General features: G+C 46.5%; 1 long non-coding RNA gene across 1 annotated transcript in view; it reads right to left on the bottom strand.

Moving 5' to 3' along the window:
* Nucleotides 1-4,161: 4,161 nt before the first annotated feature.
* LOC138513958 (uncharacterized) overlaps nucleotides 4,162-21,933 on the bottom strand; it is a 47,711-nt gene continuing 29,939 nt past the window's right edge. Inside the window, exon 3 of the long non-coding RNA XR_011281850.1 lies at nucleotides 4,162-4,288. This is a non-coding gene — a long non-coding RNA (uncharacterized lncRNA). The remainder of the gene's footprint in view (nucleotides 4,289-21,933) is intronic.

The raw sequence follows: 21,933 nt of genomic DNA, 5'->3' as shown, positions 1-21,933 counted from the left end.
GTTTATTACAAAAACCAACAGGGACCATACAGAACAACCACGATTCTCCAGTACTTCTCAATTTAACAAGGCGCATTTCACAGTTTTGATGCCTCATGGCATCATCACCTGGGCCCTCCCCCAAAAACCTATCCCTGTTTCTAGTTGGGTGCTCAGAGAAGTACAACCTATGTATCACCTATAGGTGTCTTAGTCGATTGGCCTTCTCATGTCAGGTGGCTAGTCTGCCCCTTCCCCCTGAAACTATTACATTTTTGCAGGGTTACAGACTTACCATGGGCCCTTGCCCTTTTGCCGCCCACCCCCGGGTTTCTGTCTCCTAATTGGTTGTAACTGGTCTCCCCAGACCTGGCATCCGATGCGGTTCTCAGCCCTCTGTGCACCTCTTCAAGGAGATGTGAAGTGACTATGTGCCTCAAATGTATCTGGTAGTAGACCACCTTTGCCTATGAGAGTGTGCTCCATGTTGCAACATTTGTTTCACTTCTCGTCAGGGTTGCTGAGAATGGCTCGTCTTCCCACCACGGGTGGATATCCATTGTCTAGTTCGGCCGTATCACGTGGTTGTGGACAACAAAATCAAGCTCTTTGGGTCTGCATTTATTAGGATTTATTCTGATTTCCTGCAGATGGCCCTGTGTCATTTGGAGCTTGGAATGCACTTGTTCATCTCGGACCTTGGCTGTGAGCTTGATCTTCCCACTTTGTGCAGCCTAAGCCTGCTTCCCTTCACTGGTGTCCTGTAGCCTGAGATACTCTGTCATTTTCGTTAGGCTTATAATGTGAATTCTACATGCTTATACTGTGCTATGTTTCCTGTAAGTTAGTCGTACGTGGTCCAACCAGGCTCCATATATATTCCTGTAGTTCCATAGGGTTAATTTCCATAATCATCTACAAGCGTGCTCAGGATCTGTTGTTGCCTTGCGTTTAGCGTTACTGCATTTGGCTAATGAGGAAAATAATAAAAGCTTTGACAGTATGTATATATATCTGTCCTCTATCTACAGAAATGTGTAAGCATGTTCTTTGTGTATGCGAGTGAGTGTTTGAGTAAGCTGTGCATGGCTGCAAGGGTTCTTCGTGGTGAACGCAGATACGTCGTGGTGCCACTAATGATGTCAGAACAGGGCTTCTCGGCACTTAATCGATGCAGTCCATCATGGTGTTTGGATCCATGATCACCGTCGAGTCACCTGTATCCGGGGGGACATGCACTAATTAAGGTTGGAAGGCTGTCGAAGGGAATACCTCTCTGCATGCGTGCCAGTCAGTGGTGCACATGGGGGTTGTCCATAAAATGAGTGATTTCGGGCATCCTTAACTCTTCGGGCCATCATGTGAGGAGGGGCATTCCTGGGACCCTCTCTTCCGGCCCCCCCTCTGGGCGACCTATCAACCAATCCTCCATACTTCGTCACTCTTGCTTTTGGCATCCAAATCTTTGGACTCCTCCAAGGTGTCCATAGAAACGTGCATGATCATCAAAACTCCAGGTCATATAAGCACATTCTCCTTCTGGGTTGCACCGAACACCCAGTCCCCCCAGTATCTGTTATTGTCATACAGGTTGTCGAACCTTATGTGTTCAGTTGGAAACATTGGGGATTCTTTTATTCTGGACCTTAGGCTATTTCTTTCTTCCAATATCTTGTCTGTTACTTCTCCCATGTTCACATCCATCATCACCTTCATCCCTATTGACTTCTCAGTAGTTATGTGGCATTGTGTAATTCAGATCTTCACCCCACACAGTCCCACTAGTACTAGTGTTAGTGCCCTTAGTAATACCTTCCGTCCATCGGTCCGCCATGACGGCATGCAGGACCATAGGTACGCCACCCAGCTCTGGTCTTTTCCGGTATCTTGGGCTTCTTCTTACATCTTGGTATGCATCTTCGATAATCTTGTCACTGCTTCCGTCAGTGTGATCAACTCTCTGTCAATGGCCAGTACGAATGTGCAACAGGAACTCCTGATCTTAGTGCAAACTCCTCCTTCCATTGCTGTGAGAATGTCTAGAACATATCTGTACTGGAGTGCCATCAGCCTTACTGCTCAGAGCTCTTCTTTTATCGCATTGAAGCCATTTACTGTAGAGTTTATTGTCTGCATCAACTTCCACCTGGTTATCTGCAGCCATTTCACGTTTGTATATGTCTGAACTGCTGGAACTACTGATGTGAAAAACTTTCTGTCATGCTGCATAACCGATGTTCAGGTGGTGCATCATCTAGTGAGAATTCAGACTCTGATGAGAAACAGTTGCCTCTCTTCACTCTACTCATTTCCACAAATTGTTTCTTTCTTCCCTTTTCTTCTACTCTCACAGACCTTTTCTTTCTCGTGTTAGTATCCATCTTTGGGAAGTCATCTATCTTTACGTTTTTCTGTGGCACTACCAGTGCTGGCATATTGATATACACCAACGAGCAAACTCCTCCCAGGTTGGGTGGCAACTTCCTGTATGCCTTGGATCCACATGTCCAATAGTGGTCCATCAAACCTGCTGTGCAGACCTCCATTGCTGGATGCTTTTCTGTGTACCTACATTCTGTGGTATCTCCAACTTTTACTGCTCCTTGATTGTTGTAGCACAATGCAGGTTTCTGCAGTGGTATTATGGGCATTGGTACAGCTTCATTATCTACCCAGGTGAGCATTTTGACACTTGTGTCCCATTCTTTCAGGCATTTATAATTTTCTGCTTGCACTGTGTTCACTGGCGATTGTACTAGGATGTCTGCTTTGCTTCCTACTACTCTATCTTTCCAAACCTCCTCTGTGTATACTTGGCCATACACAAGCATCTGTGGTCTTTCCCAGCATCCTGGTTCTCCTATTTCCTTGACCCCCCTCTTCGGGCATGGTCATTTCTTCAGTGTTATTGTTTTTGTCTCTCCTTTCTGCGGGCCATTAGTTATGTATTGTATAGCTTGGTCTAACTGACAGTAATTGTTCATCATGTCAAGAGTCTTTACATAGCTGTCTTCATAGGTGAATGTTGTTTGAGACATCCATCTCAATGTTGCTGTTTTCCCTTGGAATCTTCCTCGGGTTGTGAACATGGATAGGTACATGAGGCATTGTGTTCTTGCTGATGGTATTTCAGTTGCTATAAATGTTCTGGGGGCACTCATGGCATAGGGTATTAGTAGGCAGACTTAGCAGCTCTCCTCAGTGGTTTCCTTCTCTACTTTAGACATGTGTTTATACCACATGTTGTTAGACACTCGAGCAGTGTCACTGAGATATAGGTCTACCCCCTCCATGTCTGTGCCACCACTGTGCTTACCTCTCCCTACCGTGCTTGCAGTGCTCCCCTGTCCACCTGACATGGTAATGACTGGGGTAATGTTAGTAAAGGATACATCAGTTTCACTAGACACAAGAGATATTCGCCAAAAGAGAAATGCAAACACCCCATTTGGGAATTAGAGGTTATGCAAAATGAGCATATTTTTTATCACTTGTTCCATTTACCTGTGCTGCTGGATCCTGGTGCAGCCTGAAGATATCAGTTGCCTGCCTGAAATGCGCAAAACTGTGCGTTATTTGATTAGTGTTGTATTACTTTAAGCCCCATTAATCTTGTAGTCTGACATAGCAAATATGAATAGTTGTTCCCACACAGTTCTAATTCTAGGGTCTCTGAATACTGCAAGGACAGATGGGTTTCCTCGTTCAAGTTGTGGGTAAGCTTGGGCCAGATATGTTATAAAGACATGGCAGTAAACACGAGGAGGACGTGCTTGGAATCTGTTGGCCCTTCTGATGAAGTGGACAAATAGGCTTTGGAAAATATCAGGTTATGAATCATTGGGCAGCATGAAAGATTATGCAATAAAACAGTCGCACTTTCATGAAGAATGTATGTAGAGAGAAAAATAACAAACAGTCAGTGTACCCTCACTCTGGATGTGTAGATAGTTCTTGACCTAACTCTGCTGCCCGTGAGCGAGTAACAATTGGGTGTCATCTGCTCGGCAGTGCTGGTTGCAAAGTGTCCCCTTGCTCTTCTTGTTTAGGATTGTTGGCCCTGTCGATCTCACTGCCAGGCGAGGCCACAGCTTTGTAGGGCTTGATGTTGGTGATGTGATTCCAGACCGTCTTTCCTACTAGTTTCACTGCTCTTTCAGTCACTGCCTTGACTGTGTGGGGACCTGTGAACCTGGGTGTGTCCCGGCGCTGAGTAAAGTTCCTTAGGTGGCAGTTTAAGTAAGTCCTCGGTGTTGTTGATGCCGTTGTTGTCTCCACCGGCTTCAGGCCACCCCTGGTGTCATTGTATCTGGTGAGAGATAAAAGAGGCACTAGCAATCAGGGAAGTCACATATCCATACATTTCCTGACCCAAGACATTTGCAGTATGCTGCGCATCTTCAATTGCCCTAGTGGGAGGAGCCATGGGAAGTTGCATGCACCGTCCTGTTACCACCTCGTGTGGGGTTAAATGCTACACTATCCAACATATACAGGAAAGGACGTGCTTGCCGGCCATATTGGAGAAACATGGAGAAGAAATTGATGGCATTGAAACTAGGGTAATGTATGAATTATACAAAAAGAGAGGGCTTGCAGCCAAAGAGCGTATAAACAGGTTAAGAAACAGGTGGTAACCAAGCCACAGGGGGACACCTCACCTTCCGCTCCTCCTGAGGAAGAACAAGAAGAAGGGTCTATGGGGACACCTTCCCCGTACCAGCCAACATACGCTGATTTGCGGGAGGTGGTGAGTGCAATGCTAGAGGCAGAGTCGGGGTACAATCATTCAAAATTTGACTAGGGTTACGGCCAAGCTCCGGCAGCGTCTGCTCACATAAAAGTTGATAGGCGGCCCCATGGTAATGTTAACATTTTTTGGGGGCCAGGAAATACGCAAGGGGTGTGAGCATTGATAGACACCGGGGGGAGGCCTCTCTGATTCATGGTAATCCAGCACGATTCAAAGGCAGACAATTTACTATTACAGGTCTCGGGGGAAAGGAGACCCCCGCAGTACAAACTGAAGTGGAGATGAAAATAGGCAATTTGAATAGGCAGAAATACCAAGTGTTGATTGTCCCGATACCTGAGTATATAATTGGCTTTGACATTCTGGAGGGGTTGACTTTGGGACTTGGAGGTAAAACGTACCAGTTTGGGGTGAGTGCATTGACCTGCACACCCATTACTGTAGGCAGATTGAAGATGCCCCCAGTGCAAGTGCCTGTGGCAACCAAGCGGGTAGCAATGAAGCAATACCGGATTCCTCGGGGGCACAAGGAAATTTCAGACACCATCAAAGGGTATGTGGAGGCGGGTGTATTACGCCCTATCACTACCGCATGGAACAATCCTCTCTGGCCTATCAAAAAGGGGGATGGGTCTTGGAGGATGACGGTGGATTACCGTGAGTTGAATAAACACACTCCTCCCTTAGTGCCCGCGGTCCCAGATGCCATTACCTTGATTGAGAATGTCCAAAAGTTTGAAGAGATTTGGTATGCAGTGGTAGATTTAGCCAATGCATTTTTCTGTGTGCCAATTGCTGAAGAGTGCCAAGAGCAGTTTGCATTTTCTTGGAGCGGGCGTCAGTACACCTTTACAAGGTTACCTATGGGGTACATACAGAGCCTGACTATCTGTCACCGGCTGGTGGCAGAGCCCTTAGACAAGATACCGTGTAAACCTGACATACAAATCTCTCACTACATTGATGATATTTTGATTCAGGGCAGGGATGAGCGCAGTGTGCAAAACCAATTAGAAGTCATTATGGAAGGATTGAAGAAGGAAGGGTGGGAGATTAACCTGAATAAAATTCAAGGCCCAGCTGAACCAGTGATATTCCTAGGGATTCAGTGGCATAATGGGCATCGAGAAATGGTGCCGAAGGCCCGACAGAAAATACTTGAGTTCACCACTCCAATGAACAAAAAGCAAGCTCAGCAGTTCATAGGGCTGTTTGGGTTTTAGAGACAGCACATTCCCCATTTAGGGCAGATACTGGCCCCCCTCTACAAAGTGACACGAAAGAAATATGAGTTTCAGTGGGGGGAAGAGCAGCAGAAAGCATTTGATTTGGCGAAAGACACCGTGCAGCAGGTGCTTGATCTATGGCCACTGAAGGAAGGGAAGTGGAATTGAGTGTGTCTGTACAAGACAATTATGCTAACTGGAGTGTGTGGCAGAAACAGGACAGGAAACGTGTGCCATTGGGGTTCTGGAGTCGTAAGTTACCCGATGCTGGTAACTCATACACTCCGTTTGAGAAGCAGTTGCTGGCATGTTATTGGGCCCTTGTTGATACCGAGCAAATGACGGTGGGCCGTGATGTATTGATGAGGCCAGAAATACCGATTATGCAATGGGTACTGAGCTCTCCTAAAACACATAGAATAGGACATGCTCAAGAAGCCAGCATAATTAAATGTAAATGGTATATTCAAGACAGAGCCAAATCAGGGAAGGGTGAAGTTGCAAAATGACATGAGCAAGTAGCCAATATACCGCCCTCAAGTGCCTGAAAAAACGTGAGTCTCCCGTGAAATGGGGAGTACCTTATGGCGATTTGACCGTGGAGCAGACAGAGCATGCCTGGTTCACAGATGGCTCGGCCCGATATGTGGGAACAGAGTGATACTGGAAAGCAGTGTCGTACAATCCCAAGACAAAAAAGATTTTGACAACGTCAGGGAAAGGGAAGAGCAGTCAGTTTGCAGAGCTTTACGCAGTTTACCAGGCATTGAAACAAGAGACCCCTGGTCGATGTCATTTGTACACAGATTTATGGTCAGTGGCAAATGGGTTGGCGGTGTGGTTGCCAACCTGGCAAAAGAATGGGTGGAAGATTCATTCAAAAGAGTTGTGGGGAAAAGAACTGTGGCAAGATATTGCAGAAATGTTATCACAAAGTGAAGTCACTGTGTATCATGTGGACGCGCATTGTGCTACAGACTCATTAGAACGTTGGTTCAATTCTGTTGCAGATGAACACACCAAGATTTCACCTGTGGATGCGGAGGCTCAGGAAGACAATTTGGAGGGTTTGGCCAAGTGGGCTCACCAGAAATGTGGGCACCTTGGACAAAAGGCTACTATCAGGTGGACACAAGCTCGAGGAATCAGTATTCCTTTAGAGGTAGTGAAAACGATCATTTTGCAATGTCCAGTGTGCCAACACCAACAGCATAGGCCTATCCCTCAGATTGTTCGGGTTACATTGCGAAGAGGAAAATTACCAGGTCAAATTTGGCAGATTGATTATATCGGTCCCCTGCAAATTAGTAAAGGTTGTCAGTATGCATGCACTATTGTGGATACATACTCAGGATACATGATGGTTTTGCCGTGCAAGCGTGCCACACAACTGAACAGCATTAGGTTGTTAGATCAGATCTTATTGCATTACGGAGTGCCTTTGCAGATTCAAAGTGACAATGGGTCACACTTCAAAGGCAAATTGATTCAGGAAAATTGTCAGGAAAAGAGCATTGAATGGCTATACCATGTGCCTTATTACCCTGCTGCTTCAGGACTGATTGAACAAATGAATGGTTTGTTGAAAGAACAGCTGCGCAAATCTGGAACTGGCAATTTGGCAGGCTGGCGTGATCGTGTGTTTGATGCGGTGCAAGTGCTAAACAATAGGCCTGTGAATGAGCATGAAACTCCTTTGATGCGGCTAATGACTCCTGCTTTACAGATTCAACCCAACTCAGTCAGAGAAACCCTATGGTACTGGGAAATTACCCCGGGTTCTTTAGCTCCCTATCGGGCGAATCCAGAGTCAGCAGGGGTAGACTTGCATTCCCATGAGGAAATCAGATAAGACCCAAGAGGGATGGTCGTAATTGAAACAGTGATTGTAGTACAAATTCCCCCAGAGCATATGGGATGGATTGCCCCTAGATCTGGCCTAGCATTGAAGGGAGTTCAAGTGTTGGGAGGGGTCATTGATGCCGATTACCAAGGTGAGATCAAAGTCATCCTGATGAATAGTGGGGACCAATTGTTATCGATCCACAAGGGCGATCGGGTGGCTCAACTCATTATTATCCCCGTTAAATTGTCCATGATTAAGAAGGTCGGAGCCTCCTACAGTGTTAACTACCCGTGGGGATCGTGGTTTTGGCTCTTCAGACCGTATGGTACCGGGTGCAAAGGTGTGGGTGGAAAGGCCAAGTGGCCCACCAGTACCCGTAGATGTCATTGCGTTAGGCAAAGACCAAGTCGTTTTAGTGATGGAGCCCGGTAGAAAGAAACGGCAATATGTGCCCGCAGACAAATGTTAACTAAGAGAGTGATTTACAACACTGATATCTCTTTTCTGGGTTTGCCTTGTAGATCCTGTGTCTGGCTGGTGTAATTGTGGGACTAAATGGACTCCGTTTGGGAGAGTCAAACGGCATGCTGCTACCAATGAAAAATGCCACATCTGTGCCAACGATCAAGGAGAAACTGATAATGATGAGTAATGATGTCCAAAAGCAGCCCTATGCCGATGCCGAAAAGCCAGCCAGACGGAAGACATGGATTTGTGAAATGCAGCAAACACGTCAGGCGCAAGTGAAAACAACATTGATGCCAGTTATGCGAGAGGCATCTTCAGGATGGTGAAAATATTCTCCAATGATCATCCAAACTGAGAATATGTGGACATACCTGGCACAACAGGTGCTCAACATTACGCACTTTTGCCTTACTGACGTGCCCAATGCTGAAGCCTTACTGACTACGTGCTTAGTAGCAGTGCCGATGCCAGTTCCGGTTCGAAAGCATATTTTCAGCATCACGCACAATGATTCTTTGGTTCAAGATTCCGATATCAGGCAATCCTTTCCGTCTATGAAGTCTGCAGGTTTTGCCAGGAAACAGATCGCAAATGGAGAAATTTGACACGTATTATAACCTATAATATAACTCAAGGCGATGTGTGTTACCTTATGACATGCAATGCAAAAGAAATTGGCAAATGCCAACAGCTCAATTTAACCAAACAGCAAAATCAAACTGTGTTCGAGAAATGATTGTGTTCACGAGTTCCACGCACATGTACCAGTGTGAATAACACTATGTCTTGTAATCATACAGTGATAGCTGCCAGTCATCTGAATCATGTGAAACTTCCAACCGAATGGCTCTTTTCATGTGGTAACATCACATACACTTATATTCCAGCTTACATTTCCGGAGGTCCATGTGCCTTAACTCGATTAGGACTAATGATGTTCCCTTTACACCCAGCAATATCTCGAGGCAAAAGGTCAACTTGGGTCTATCCCCCCGATTGTGATTCACATGTGCATTTGCTATCAGAAGCTGAGGTTCTAGCATTAACCCTTTCATTAGTGGGAGTTTGGGGTTTACCTGCTGGGGGTTACAAATCTTTGATCAAATTAGCATGTTTAGTAGTCAAAGGACACAATCATACTTCTCAAGCATTAGAAGAGTTACTCCTTGATAGGAAAGTTATTAGAAAAGCAACTTTGCAAAATAGGGCTGCTGTTGATTATCTATTGCTAAAGCATAATTTCAGTTGTAACGCAGTTGAAGGTATGTGTTGTTTCAATCTAAGTGACCATTCACGATCCATTGAAAGTCATATTCGAGGTTTGAGGGATCTCATTTCTCAAGTGTCCCAAGATCATACTGGGAATTGGTGGGATTGATTATTTTCATGGATTCCTGATATTGGGGGTACACTGTGTTACACTTTTGCTTGTATTTGCATTATATTAGCTATCATAATAGCTTGTTGTTGTTGTAGTCAATGCATTCCCAACTTAGTTTTAATATTTCGTCGGTTTCAGAAACCGGCTCCTCTGCCACTGGGCTATGGAAGATAAATATCCAAGGGTGGAATTGTTATGCTTGAGCTAAAACATGGCGCTGGTGCCCAGTGTATTCTGGGGGCACTCAGAGCCATAATGGATATTTGCTCCATGCCTCAGTGAAAAGCTGTACTTACTTTGCTGAGAGCTGAATTTACTTTGCTGAAGAAAACATGCTTTCCAAACCTGGTATGCAGTCAAGGACATTCTGCTGGGAAAGCTGGTTTTGTTATGTCTTGCTATGAGTTATGGGACTGTTTTCTGTGGCGTTTGTTCTTAGGAGAGGGAAGCGCTTTGCTCCTTGAGGTTACTGTCGGTTGACCCAGCTGGCGACCAACGGTTACCCATCAATGCGCAAGTGCATTGCCAGAAGGTTCGAGAAATGACCACCCCTTTTTGAGGAGTGCATATATGCGGAACCCCTCAACGGTCAGACGGGACAAGTACAAAGATCTCAGTCGGAAGGGGGACGCCTTTGTCCGGTATACCTGTGGGCTGTTGTGCTCTCGGCCTGGCTGTTACCGGGGTCTTCCAGCCGCTTCTTGCGAGATGAGAGATTCAGTTACGCCCACGGTGATTTATTTTCTTTTGAATTCTGCGTCTTTTCTGTGATTTATTTCTGTGTTACCACTTGTTGCTTCCAAGCTTTGAATAAATAGCCGTATAAGTGCTCATTATTTTCTAAGCGTGTGTGTGGTTGTAAGTCATTGCGTTGTCTACCTGCGTTCAAAGTATTGGCTCTGCAATTGCGCTGGTGATTAATGACTGTCCGTGCACTTTGGGCGAGCAATACACCCCTCTTTCTCAGAACCCATGCTGTACATTCCCCCACCCCATGAATCCTTCCCCCACGGGCGGCCACTGTGCGTACTGTGGCTGCGGGGTCCCCTATCCTCCTGTGCTTGTCAGTACTGCCCCTTCCATAGCATATTTAGACAACTTCCTCTGCACTAACTTTGCTTCCTTTCCTAGCGATTTTTCCTTGTGTTTCATTGCAGTAGCCTACAATGGTGTGCAATTGTGAGCTGTATTTGCAGCCAAGGTTTTGCTTCCATGCCTGCTAATTTCTTAAACTGCTTCTGCACCAGTTCTGGTGGGCCTTGACACAATATTTGGTGGAATAATACCACTGTTTTGTTCCACGGTTCTCACGTTTCAAGACACCAAAGCTCTTGAATCATCTGAATATAGTATGAGGGGTCTTCATCTTCCCCCATTTTGCGTGCCATAATTGCACTAATGTCCGACGTGTCTGGGTATTGTGTCCTTAGAGCTTGCCTTACGGCTGCTCAGCAGTTTACAAATGGTGAACCATCGTCTGTCGTGTCCTGGGTGGCTACTCCTCAGTACCCTACCTCTCTCCATACGTCATCAGCGACCTCTCCGAGGATTGCCACTAGTAGTCCCTTTAAGCCCCACACTGCTAATTTCTGTCCCGCTGTCATTCTCTACATCTCATATATCCATTTCACTGCACCTGCGGTTAACAAGGGTAGTCTATACCTCAGGTTTTCCGTATCTATGTGCTTCCACGGTATATATTGAGGTCACACCCTCCCTTTTCCAGTAGGGGCAATTGTGTAAACCCTACCTCCCAATTCGCTCCTCGAGTCAGTCTAATATGCCTGTCAGCTTCTCTAATGTCAGTGTATGCTTTTACTGGCTCCCCTTTCTGTCACCCTGGGAGATCCCGAAGCCTTTGTACATGACCAGGTCAACTAGGTTGCATAATTAGTCCACCGACCGTGGTGTTGGGTCGTCCTTGTCTCCCTTAGATCCCCCTGTGCCTTTTTCCATGTCCCAGGTCACACTTCTGTCTGCACTTATCCCAGTTCACTGATGTTTGAGTTGTCCGCTTCCCTCTTCCCCACTACCCCTTGCGTCCTTGTCTGAGTCAGTGTCCATATCACTGCAAAATTCGTCCACAAAGCTCAGTCTTCTGGAGGTTGTGTCTATGTTGGGCTTCACTGTGAAGTCGATGTCAAGCAAGTATTGCCTGCCTCCTCCCCCGCAGGAGCCCATGCCTGTTTTGTCTGATACAGCGGTAGTCTTATCCTGTGTAGGCATGCTTTCTGGCCCTACTCATCTACCCTTCCCATTCTGTCATTTCCTGTGCTCACTCTCCACTGTGCTTTTATGTCTCTGACCACGCGCTTCTCCTCTTCCTTGCATGCGCGCTCTCTTCCTATTTACTCTATTTCCCACTTTCTATGCTCCCCTTTTACTAAAACTTGATTTTCCTTCTCATCTTCTTCCCTTCGTCTCTCTCCCTCTGTAAGCTCCCTCATCCTTTTTTCTTGCTGCTTCTGCTATAGTTCCTCTTCTCATTGCTTGTCTCTATGCACTCTTTGTCATGCGTGGACCGCTGCGCGTTGGTTCGCGCATTTTTGGTCCAGCTATTGCAGTAAGAGAACATTCGAATCGGAGCGCTACTCGCCACAGTGAATGGAGGTTGCCATGGAAACTACGTGATACGTTGCTAAGGAAGTGCAACGTTCATTTGGGATCATGGCATTGAACAGGTGACCTGGACTATTTAAACCACGCCTCCACGTTTGTTCAGTGCTTCTGATCGAGCATTCTTTGGCGTTCGGTTTTTGGCCTTTTTCTTGTTCTGATTTAATACACGTTCTTGACCCGGCTTTTGACTCGACTACTCTTTTGGATCATCCTTGCCTGCTTTGAAAACTTTTGTCTTCTTGGTAACGAACTCTTGCTTTTTTCCTCCTGTTCCTGTTCTAGCCCGCTTGGATTTACGACCTGGTTTGTACTTGGCAACTCTCTGGTTTTCCTTCTGTTGTTTGCACTCGGTAAAGACATTATCTCACCTCCGCGTTTTAGAGACGAACCTAACCGTGGACACCGTAGAACAGCAGCCGCTGCATCGTGGGACAGCCTCCGCTGCACCGTGGGAGAGCCGCCGCTGCACCGTGGGACAGCCGCCGCTGCACCGTGGGACAGCCTCTGCTGCATCGTGGGAGAGCCGCTGCAGTCCCATGGAACAGCCTCCGCTGTGCCTAGAAAGAAGGTCTCACCTGAACATCTATTGGGTTTCCTCCTCTGCTGCACCGTGGGACAGCCGCTGCAGTACCGTGGGACAGCCGCTGCAGTACCGTGGAACAGCCTCCGCTGTGCCTTGGAAGAAGGTCTCACCTGGTAAACTTTCTCCATTGTTATAAGCAAGATTTTGTTCTTGTTGCTTATTGTCACTCTTCATTTGATCCCAGGGTTATAGGCTCACAGTGTTTTCCTTCTTTCAGAACATCTATTGGGTTTCCTTTTGTCCATTGTGAAGTCTCTAAACATTAGTCAGGTTAGTTTGGAGTAACTCTAGAGAAATTAATCTCTGTACCCATTGTCAGTTGTTCTAATCACATCATTCTTGTTTATTTTCTACAGCCACGAGGTCTCAATGGGAATCCAATCTTCCAGTCAATAGATTGCTTTGTATGTTTATTTGTACATTCAAAGTGATATATTAGCAGGAAGAATTCTTCTGCTACACTACAGGGCCAAGTCCAAGAGGAAGAATTCTAACATAATCAGAAGCCTTATTAAATGGATCCCAACGAGACCCTGGCTAATCTTCTTCAATTAGTGGCAGATCTCAGAACCGACATGGCTAATGCGCATGCCACCACTCAACAACAGATCTTGGAACTACAAACCACCATACAACCTGTACCCCAAGTAGCACCAGTTATGCCTAATGCTCCAGCCATTGAACCGGCACAGGCGGAAGCCGGCTCGGTGTATATTACATCCCAGTTCCCTCTGGCCCCGCCAGAAAGATTTCATGGAGATCCAAGACAATTTAGGACTTTCTTGAATCAGTGTCGCCTCCATTATTTATGTCGACCCGGTTCATTTCCTGATTCTGCCACTAAAGCTGCGTTCTTGTTGTCACACCTCGGTGGTACTGCCGCAGCGTGGGCTAATCCTCTTTTGGAGGCAGGCAGTCCTTTATTGTTTGATTGCGATGCATTGATGGAGACCATGGGTAAGGTGTTCGACACCCGATACAAAACTCAAGTTGTGGAACTAGAATTGTTGAATCTACAACAAGGTGATTTGACGCTTCTGGCCTATTTAGCCAAATGTAATCAATTGGCTGCTGAGACGGGGTGGCCTGATGATAAAAAGGCATCACTCTTCTACAAGGGATTATCCGATTCTTTGAAAGACATACTGGCTAGGGTACCAGTGGTTCCAGTAACCTTTCCGGAACTACTTGAGCTAGTTCTGCAGATTGATGCTCGTAAAGCTGCTAGAAAAAAGGAGAAGAGGGGTATTGCTTCTGATCTTCAACCTGTTCCTACCCCAGTTACGACTGCGCCTGAACCAATGCCAATAGGAGCAGCTACACAAGGTCCTCTTACTCAAGAAGAGAGAGAACATAGAAAGAAAAACAACTTGTGTTTTTATTGTGGGTCTTCAGAACACCTACTAAAAGCATGTACCAAGAAACCTACCAAGAAACAGGGAAACTCGAGAGCTCGGCAATGAGAGGAGTCCGATTGCCGAGCATTCATGTTTCTAAGGACTCTACAATCAATCAACCAGTAGCCGCTCCGGTGATATTCCGGTTACCTCAGGGGCAGATCGTTCATGCCACCGCCATTCTGGATTCTGGTGCTACCGGAAACTATATCGATACCTCTTATGCGGAAAGCTTGGGGTTATCCGTTCTTAAGAAAGAGAACCCTGTAATGGTCAATGCTGTTGATGGTTCTACCTTGATATTGGGTATGGTGGTTCAGCAAACCGAAGATCTGATAATGGAAACTATTCATGGACATTCCGAAAACATATATTTTGATCCAATCACTGCTCTGCAGTTCAGGCTTATTTTAGGAATACCATGGCTTTGAGTGCATAATCCATCCATTGACTGGCACGCAGGCACTATTGAGTTCTTGTCAGAATACTGTGAGACCAAGTGTCATGATAGGAAGACTCTTATAAATAATCCTTGCCTTCCATTGATGGATACAGCCACTACTATCGGAGCTGTAGTATCAGGGGAATTGCCCATGGAATATTGCGGCTTTCAGGATGTGTTCGATGAAGGGGGTGGTACTGTTTTACCCCCTCACAGACCATATGATTGCCCAATTGATTTGGTTCCTGGGGCTAAGATCCCATCAGGAAGGATCTACTCCCTAACCCACAAGGAAGATGTCATTCTTAAAGAATATATTGATCAGGCTCTTAAATCAGGTTTCATTTGTCCTTCACGTTCACCTGCAGCCTCCCCATTATTTTTTGTACCCAAGAAGGAGGGAGACCTCCGCTCATGTATAGACTATAGGGCCCTTAACGCCATCACGGTGCATAATCAGTATCCCATACCACTTATTTCTGTACTCTTGGATCAGTTGGGATCATCCGTAATCTTTACAAAATTGGATCTCCGTGGGGCTTACAATTTAGTAAGAATCCGTAGCGGAGATGAATGGAAAACAGCCTTCAAAACCAAGTATGGCTTATTTGAATATAGAGTCATGCCATTTGGGCTCTCTAATGCACCCGCTACTTTTCAATACTTCATTAACGATGTCTTCCATGATATGATGGACCAATTTGTAGTGATTTATCTGGATGATATCTTAATCTATTCTGCATCCTATGATCTCCACGTGGTTCATGTTACTCGTGTCCTTCAGAGGCTACGTGATAACTGTTTGTATGCGAAATTAGAGAAATGTATATTTCATGCTACAGAAGTCGAGTTCTTGGGGTATGAGATATCCGGTAAAGGTGTACAAATGAGTACCTCTAAGGTCAAGGTGTTTTTGGACTGGCCAGTACCCACGACATTGAAGGCATTACAGTCATTTTTAGGCTTCGCTAATTTTTACAGGAGATTCATCAAAGATTTCTCATCCTTGGTTGCTCCGCTGACCGCGTTGACTAGCAGCAAAGTAGCATTCCTTTGGGATAAAGTTTGTGATCGAGCTTTTCAAAGTCTTAAATCAGCGTTTACCAGCGCACCGGTACTACAACACCCAAATCATGAATTACCATTTGTGGTTGAAGCTGATGCATCTAACATCGCTCTTGGTGCCATTCTGTCTCAAGTATGTCCGGAAACTGGAGGATTGCATCCAGTGGCCTTCCATTCAAGAAAACTCACCCCTTATGAAAGGAATTATACTATCACAGAAAGGGAGTTGCTAGCGGTACGTGACTCGTTTTTGACTTGGCAACATCATTTACTGGGGTCAGCCTTTCCAATTCAGGTATTCACTGATCATAAAAATCTGGTAGCCTTACAATCCGTAAAGTGCTCCACGGCCCGACATGCTAGGTGGCATGAATTCTTTTCCATGTTTGATTTCACCATTACATATCGACCCGGCTCCTTGCACACTAAAGCGGATGCACTCTCACGTATACATGGGGATTCATCTCCCCCTAGGTCAGACGGTCCGCTTCTCTTACCACATCAGGTGATTTGTGGGTGTACGCTCCAGTCTTCTCTCTGTAATGAGTTACGTGAATGGGTAAAGACCCACCCCACAGACATTACGGAACTTAACCTCAACATAGAAGAGGGTTTACCCCATATCGACGGTTTATTGTTCCTTCCGGATGAGGGTAGCAGGAAGAAAGCTATCCAATGGTGTCATGATGCCAAGTTGGCTGCTCACCCAGGCAACAAGAAGACCGTTGATCTTCTACAACGTTGGTGCTGGTGGCCCTCTATGTTAAAGGATGTGGCCGTTCATATTGCTCATTGCTATATATGCGCCCAGTGCAAGACCTCAAATTCCAAACCTGTTGGACTTCTACAGACCATGCCAATTCCAGATTATCCTTGGTACATGATTTCAATGGATTTTGTGGTAGAATTGCCTCCGGTCTGTGGTTATGACACCATATGGGTGGTCATCGACTATTTCACCAAGATGGCTCTTTTTGTACCTTGTCAAGGTGTTCCTTCTGCCCCACAGTTGGCAGATCCGTTTCTCAGGAAAGTCTTTCGTCGTTTTGGGCTACCGTCTGTTATCATCACGGATAGAGGTTCCCAATTCACTTCTCATTTCTGGAAGTCGCTCACCGCCTCTTTTGGGATCAATGATAGATATTCCACTGCTTACCATCCTCAAACAGACGGACAGACGGAACGTCTCAACTCCACCATGGAACAATATCTCCGTTGCCTTACGCACCAGTATCAAGACAATTGGTTGTCATTACTCCCTATGGCGGAATTCGCCTATAACAACTCTTTGCATACATCGACGCATTCCTCCCCGTTTTTTGCTATGTTTGGCAGACACCCTAGATCGTTGCCTGCTTCTCCTGTCCTGCCCGCACGCCTTCCGACGGCATCGCCCTGCATTCAACACATGTGTTTAGTGCATCGACGGGTGAAAGAACATTTGGAGACGGCGCAGATTAACACTAAGAGGTTCGCAGATGCCCATCGTTCTCCGGCTCCTGCTTACTTAGTAGGCGATAAGGTCTGGTTATCCACCAAGAATCTGCGGATACCTGGAGGGAGGAAGTTTCTTCCGCGTTTTATAGGACCATATGTTGTTACGGCGGTGATTAATCCTGTGGTAGTGCGTTTATCTTTACCTGCAAAATGGAAAGTGCATCCAGTGTTTCATGTTTCCCTTGTCAAACCTTTTTTACCGGATACTGCCCTTCCTTCTCGTCCTCCTCCAATCATGGTGCAAAGGGAAGAGGAGTAAGTGGTGCGTAGGGTTTTGGACACCAAGGTTTCCAAAGGGGTCCGGATGTATTATGTGGATTGGGAGGGTTATGGTCCGGAAGAGAGGACCTGGGAGCCTGTCCAGAACATTCATGCTCCCCGTTTGATCTCCGATTTTTGGGCCTCAAGGAAACGGGGTCGTTCATTAGGGAAGGGTACTGTCATGCGTGGACCGCTGAGCGTTGGTTCGTGCATTTTTGGTCCAGCTATTGCAGTAAGAGAACATTCGAATCGGAGAGCTACTCGCCACAGTGAATGGAGGTTGCCATGGAAACTACGTGATATGTTGCTAAGGAAGCGCAACGTTCGTTTGGTATCACGGCATTGAACAGGTGACCTGGACTATTTAAACCACGCCTCCACGTTTGTTCAGTGCTTCTGATCGAGCATTCTTTGGCGTTCGGTTTTTGGCCTTTTTCTTGTTCTGATTTAATACACGTTCTTGACCCGGCTTTTGACTCGACTACTCTTTTGGATCATCCTTGCCTGCTTTGAAAACTTTTGTCTTCTTGGTAACGAACTCTTGCTTTTTTCCTCCTGTTTCTGTTCTTGCCCGCTTGGATTTACGACCTGGTTTGTACTTGGCAACTCTCTGGTTTTCCTTCTGTTGTTTGCACTCGGTAAAGACATTATCTCACCTCTGCGTTTTAGAGACTAACCTAACCGTGGACACCGTAGAACAGCAGCCGCTGCATCGTGGGACAGCCTCCGCTGCACCGTGGGAGAGCCGCCGCTGCACCGTGGGAGAGCCGCCGCTGCACCGTGGGAGAGCCGCCGCTGCACCGTGGGAGAGCCGCAGCTGCACCGTGGGACAGCCTCTGCTGCACCGTGGGAGAGCCGCTGCAGTACCGTGGAACAGCCTCCGCTGTGCCTAGAAAAAGAAGGTCTCACCTGAACATCTATTGGGTTTCCTCCTCCGCTGCACCGTGGGACAGCCTCCGCTGCACCGTGGGAGAGCCGCTGCAGTACCGTGGAACAGCCTCCGCTGTGCCTAGGAAGAAGGTCTCACCTGGTAAACTTTCTCCATTGTTATAAGCAAGATTTTGTTCTCGTTGCTTATTGTCACTCTTCATTTGATCCCAGGGTTATAGGCTCACAGTGTTTTCCTTCTTTCAGAACATCTATTGGGTTTCCTTTTGTCCATTGTGAAGTCTCTAAACATTAGTCAGGTTAGTTTGGAGTAACTCTAGAGAAATTAATCTCTGTACCCATTGTCAGTTGTTCTAATCACATCATTCTTGTTTATTTTCTACAGCCACAAGGTCTCAATGGGAATCCAATCTTCCAGTCAATAGATTGCTTTGTATGTTTATTTGTACATTCAAAGTGATATATTAGCAGGAAGAATTCTTCTGCTACACTACAGGGCCAAGTCCAAGAGGAAGAATTCTAACACTCTTACACATCTTTCCTCTGCTTCCTTCTCCCTTCTATCCACTTCTTCCATTATCTCTGCCCAGTCTCTTGCTTCGCTGAACCCCTTAAGACTCTCCATTTCTTTTGTCACCCATGCTGCTTCTTCTGTTGTCTTTCCTTCCAATTTCAGGATCTGTCCCCCTACCCATTCATTCAAGGCTATGCCCCTTAGCCCCTCCTTAGTGTTTGCCTGTGCCTCGCTGCATGCTCCCTTTCTGCTCTATGTCTGTCTGACCACTTTCTGCCCCTCCTCCTTGGTATATGGAGGTTGAAATACTGGATTTGAATACCCCTCTGCTACCTTTAGGTCCCGTAGTGGGTAAAGCCCTTCCTCATAGTCCGTGTCCTCTGCGTTTTCGCTTGCAGGAGAGGGTTGGGAGCGGAGGGTGGGGACGCTAGCGCCGGTGTCTCCTGTTGGCTTATCATCCATTTACGCCTCGCTGCTTCCCCCTTGCCCTCCTGGAACATCCTCCCTAGTTTGAATATCACCATACGATTGGCTAACTTCTTCCCTTTAAAAGTGTCCTGTAAGTGTGTCAGTAGTGGTTGCTGCACATCTTTGGAGAAACCTACGCATTGTGGCCATGGCTTAGTCAATTTACCCCTAGATGCCGTGTGGCTGGGTCAATACTTACACTTTGTGATCTGCTGATGCTGTTCGGCTGCCGGGTCTCCCTAAAATGCCACTCTACCTGTCTGGTTTGCTGGACTCCTCACGGACAGGATGTTTCCAAGATGGCTCCTGAAGGCATCTGTACGGGTGTGCTGTCCCCGTCTTCTCGAAACCTGCGATGTGTCCCGCAGCCCTCCAGGCACTATGGCGGGAGAGGCAGTTTCGTACGGGCATAGCTGAACGGGCGTAGCCTCAACCGTCCTCTGCTACTAACTTGCTGGTGAGAAAACCAGGTATACCAGAGGTTTGGGGACCCGTCCCACTCCCGAGGGCCCAACAACCCTTTCCCCAGAATAAACAGAGGACTCAGCCAACAGCAAGTTAGAACTGCCATTTATTACAAAAACCGACATGGACCATACAGGACAATCACGATTCTCCAGTACTTCTCAATTTCACAAAGCGCGTTTCACAGTTTTGATGCCACGTGGCGTCATCACCTAGGCCGTCCCCAAAAACCTATCCCCGTTTCTACTTGGCTGCTCAGAGTAGTATAACTTATGTATCACCTATAAGTGTCTTAGTCAATTGGCCTTCTCATGTCAGGTGGCTAGTCTGACCCTTCCCCATGAAACTATTGACTTACCATTGTCCCTTGCCCTTTTGCCATCCACCCCCGGGTTTCTGTCTCCTAATTGGTTGGAACTGGTCTCCCCAGGCCTGGGACCCGATGCGGTTCACAGCCCCCTGTGCACCTCTTCAAGGTGATGTGAAGTGATTATATGCCCCAAATGTATCTGGTAGTAGACCACCTTTGCCTATCGGAGTGCGATTCACTTTGCAACATTTGTTTCACTTCTCGTCTGGGTTGCTGAGAACGGCTCGTCTTCCCACCACAGGTGGATATCCATTGTCTAGTCCAGCCGCATCACATGGTTATGGACCACAATATCCAGCTCTTTATCAGACCATCCACCTTATGGTGATTTTGCGATTTGCAAAAAAAAAAAAAAAAAAAAAAAAAAAAAAAAAAAAAAAAAAAATCGCAAAATTTGCCATTTCCCGCAATTGCCGCTATAAATCAATAAATGAGCGCAAAAAAGACACGTTAGCTTAGTGTGTCTTTTTTCGCGCTCATTTAATGATTTAGAGCGAACACAGCTGGCTGCTGATTGCAGCAGCTTGAGGGTTAACACTTTGGCTCTGCGTTGCAGGCCCAGGATTGGGGGAGGGTCACGCAGGCCTGGGAGATGCACAGCATTTGGCTGTGACCCCAGGCACCTCCAAGGCTCATTGAGTGCCCGAGCTGACAGTTGGTGAAGCTAGCCAGGTAAGCACTGGCCTGTCCACTCATCTGCCCCCAACTCATAGCACCCAAAGAGGCCACTGGACTGTTTTCATTCCCAGCGCTCGACAGGAAAGTAAATTACTTTCCTGTCGAGCGCCGGAAAAGAAAGCATAAACTTAATGCTTCCTGGCGCTCGTCTACAATTGGTATCATGCAGCCCAGCCTCAAGGCTGGGCTGCATGATACCAATTGAAGACTCTCGTAGCTGTATTAATTTCAAATTGCTTTACAATTGGTATCATGGGCTGCATGACACCAATTGTAAAGCAATTTGAAAACGAATACAGCTACGAGCGTTTGTATCATGCAGCCCAGCCTTGAATCAAGGCTGGGCTGTATGACACCAATTACGCACAAAATTGGGTGTTAAAATTTATGAAAGGCAAATGCCATTCGTCCTGTGCAATTTTGGTGGTTATGCAAAGCCAATTTAATGATATATGCATATTTCACCTTGATATGCTAATTTCTGATGACATCACATGCCATTGCATTTGTTAATGAGTTCCCTCCCCCACTTTAATTTGTAGGACTTGACCCCTGGTAGTGTTGTGATGTTTCATTTCTGTTTGTGGGTGTGTTTAGTCACCATGTGTGGGTGGCATAACCAAGGAATTATGACCACCCAAGAGAGTTCATTGTTTGGCTAGGTATTATGGGCTTGCAGTTACTGCCACTGCATTGCCCCTGTGTCTTGGCCTCATGGATTCCTTCCATGGAGAAGTGTAGAGTTGTTCCCCCTCTCTCCTGGGGTCATAGGACAAGCGAAAAGCAAACCTATGGGCTTCAACCAGGGTTACACTTTTGAATTCAAGCCTATCTGTTTATTTGCTTTCCACTTGTCTGCTGGAAGTAGTGGCACAGCACCATTTCCTTGGAGCTCATCAGGCTGTATCCCCCTTCCCCCACCACAATCCAAAATGTTAGGCTGTGGTGACTCGACCTGGCTGTCCTACAGAGCGCAGCCAGACAGAACACATTTTGTTCCTCACTAACAAAAGCCTTGCAATTACTTGGTTTT

The sequence above is a fragment of the Ambystoma mexicanum genome, chromosome 12 (genome assembly GCF_040938575.1).
Source record: "Ambystoma mexicanum isolate Mex_15411 chromosome 12, UKY_AmexF1_1, whole genome shotgun sequence".
NCBI classification, from domain to species: domain Eukaryota; kingdom Metazoa; phylum Chordata; class Amphibia; order Caudata; family Ambystomatidae; genus Ambystoma; species Ambystoma mexicanum.
Note: the sequence above shows the minus strand (reverse complement) of the source record. Positions and strands in the feature narration are given on the sequence as shown.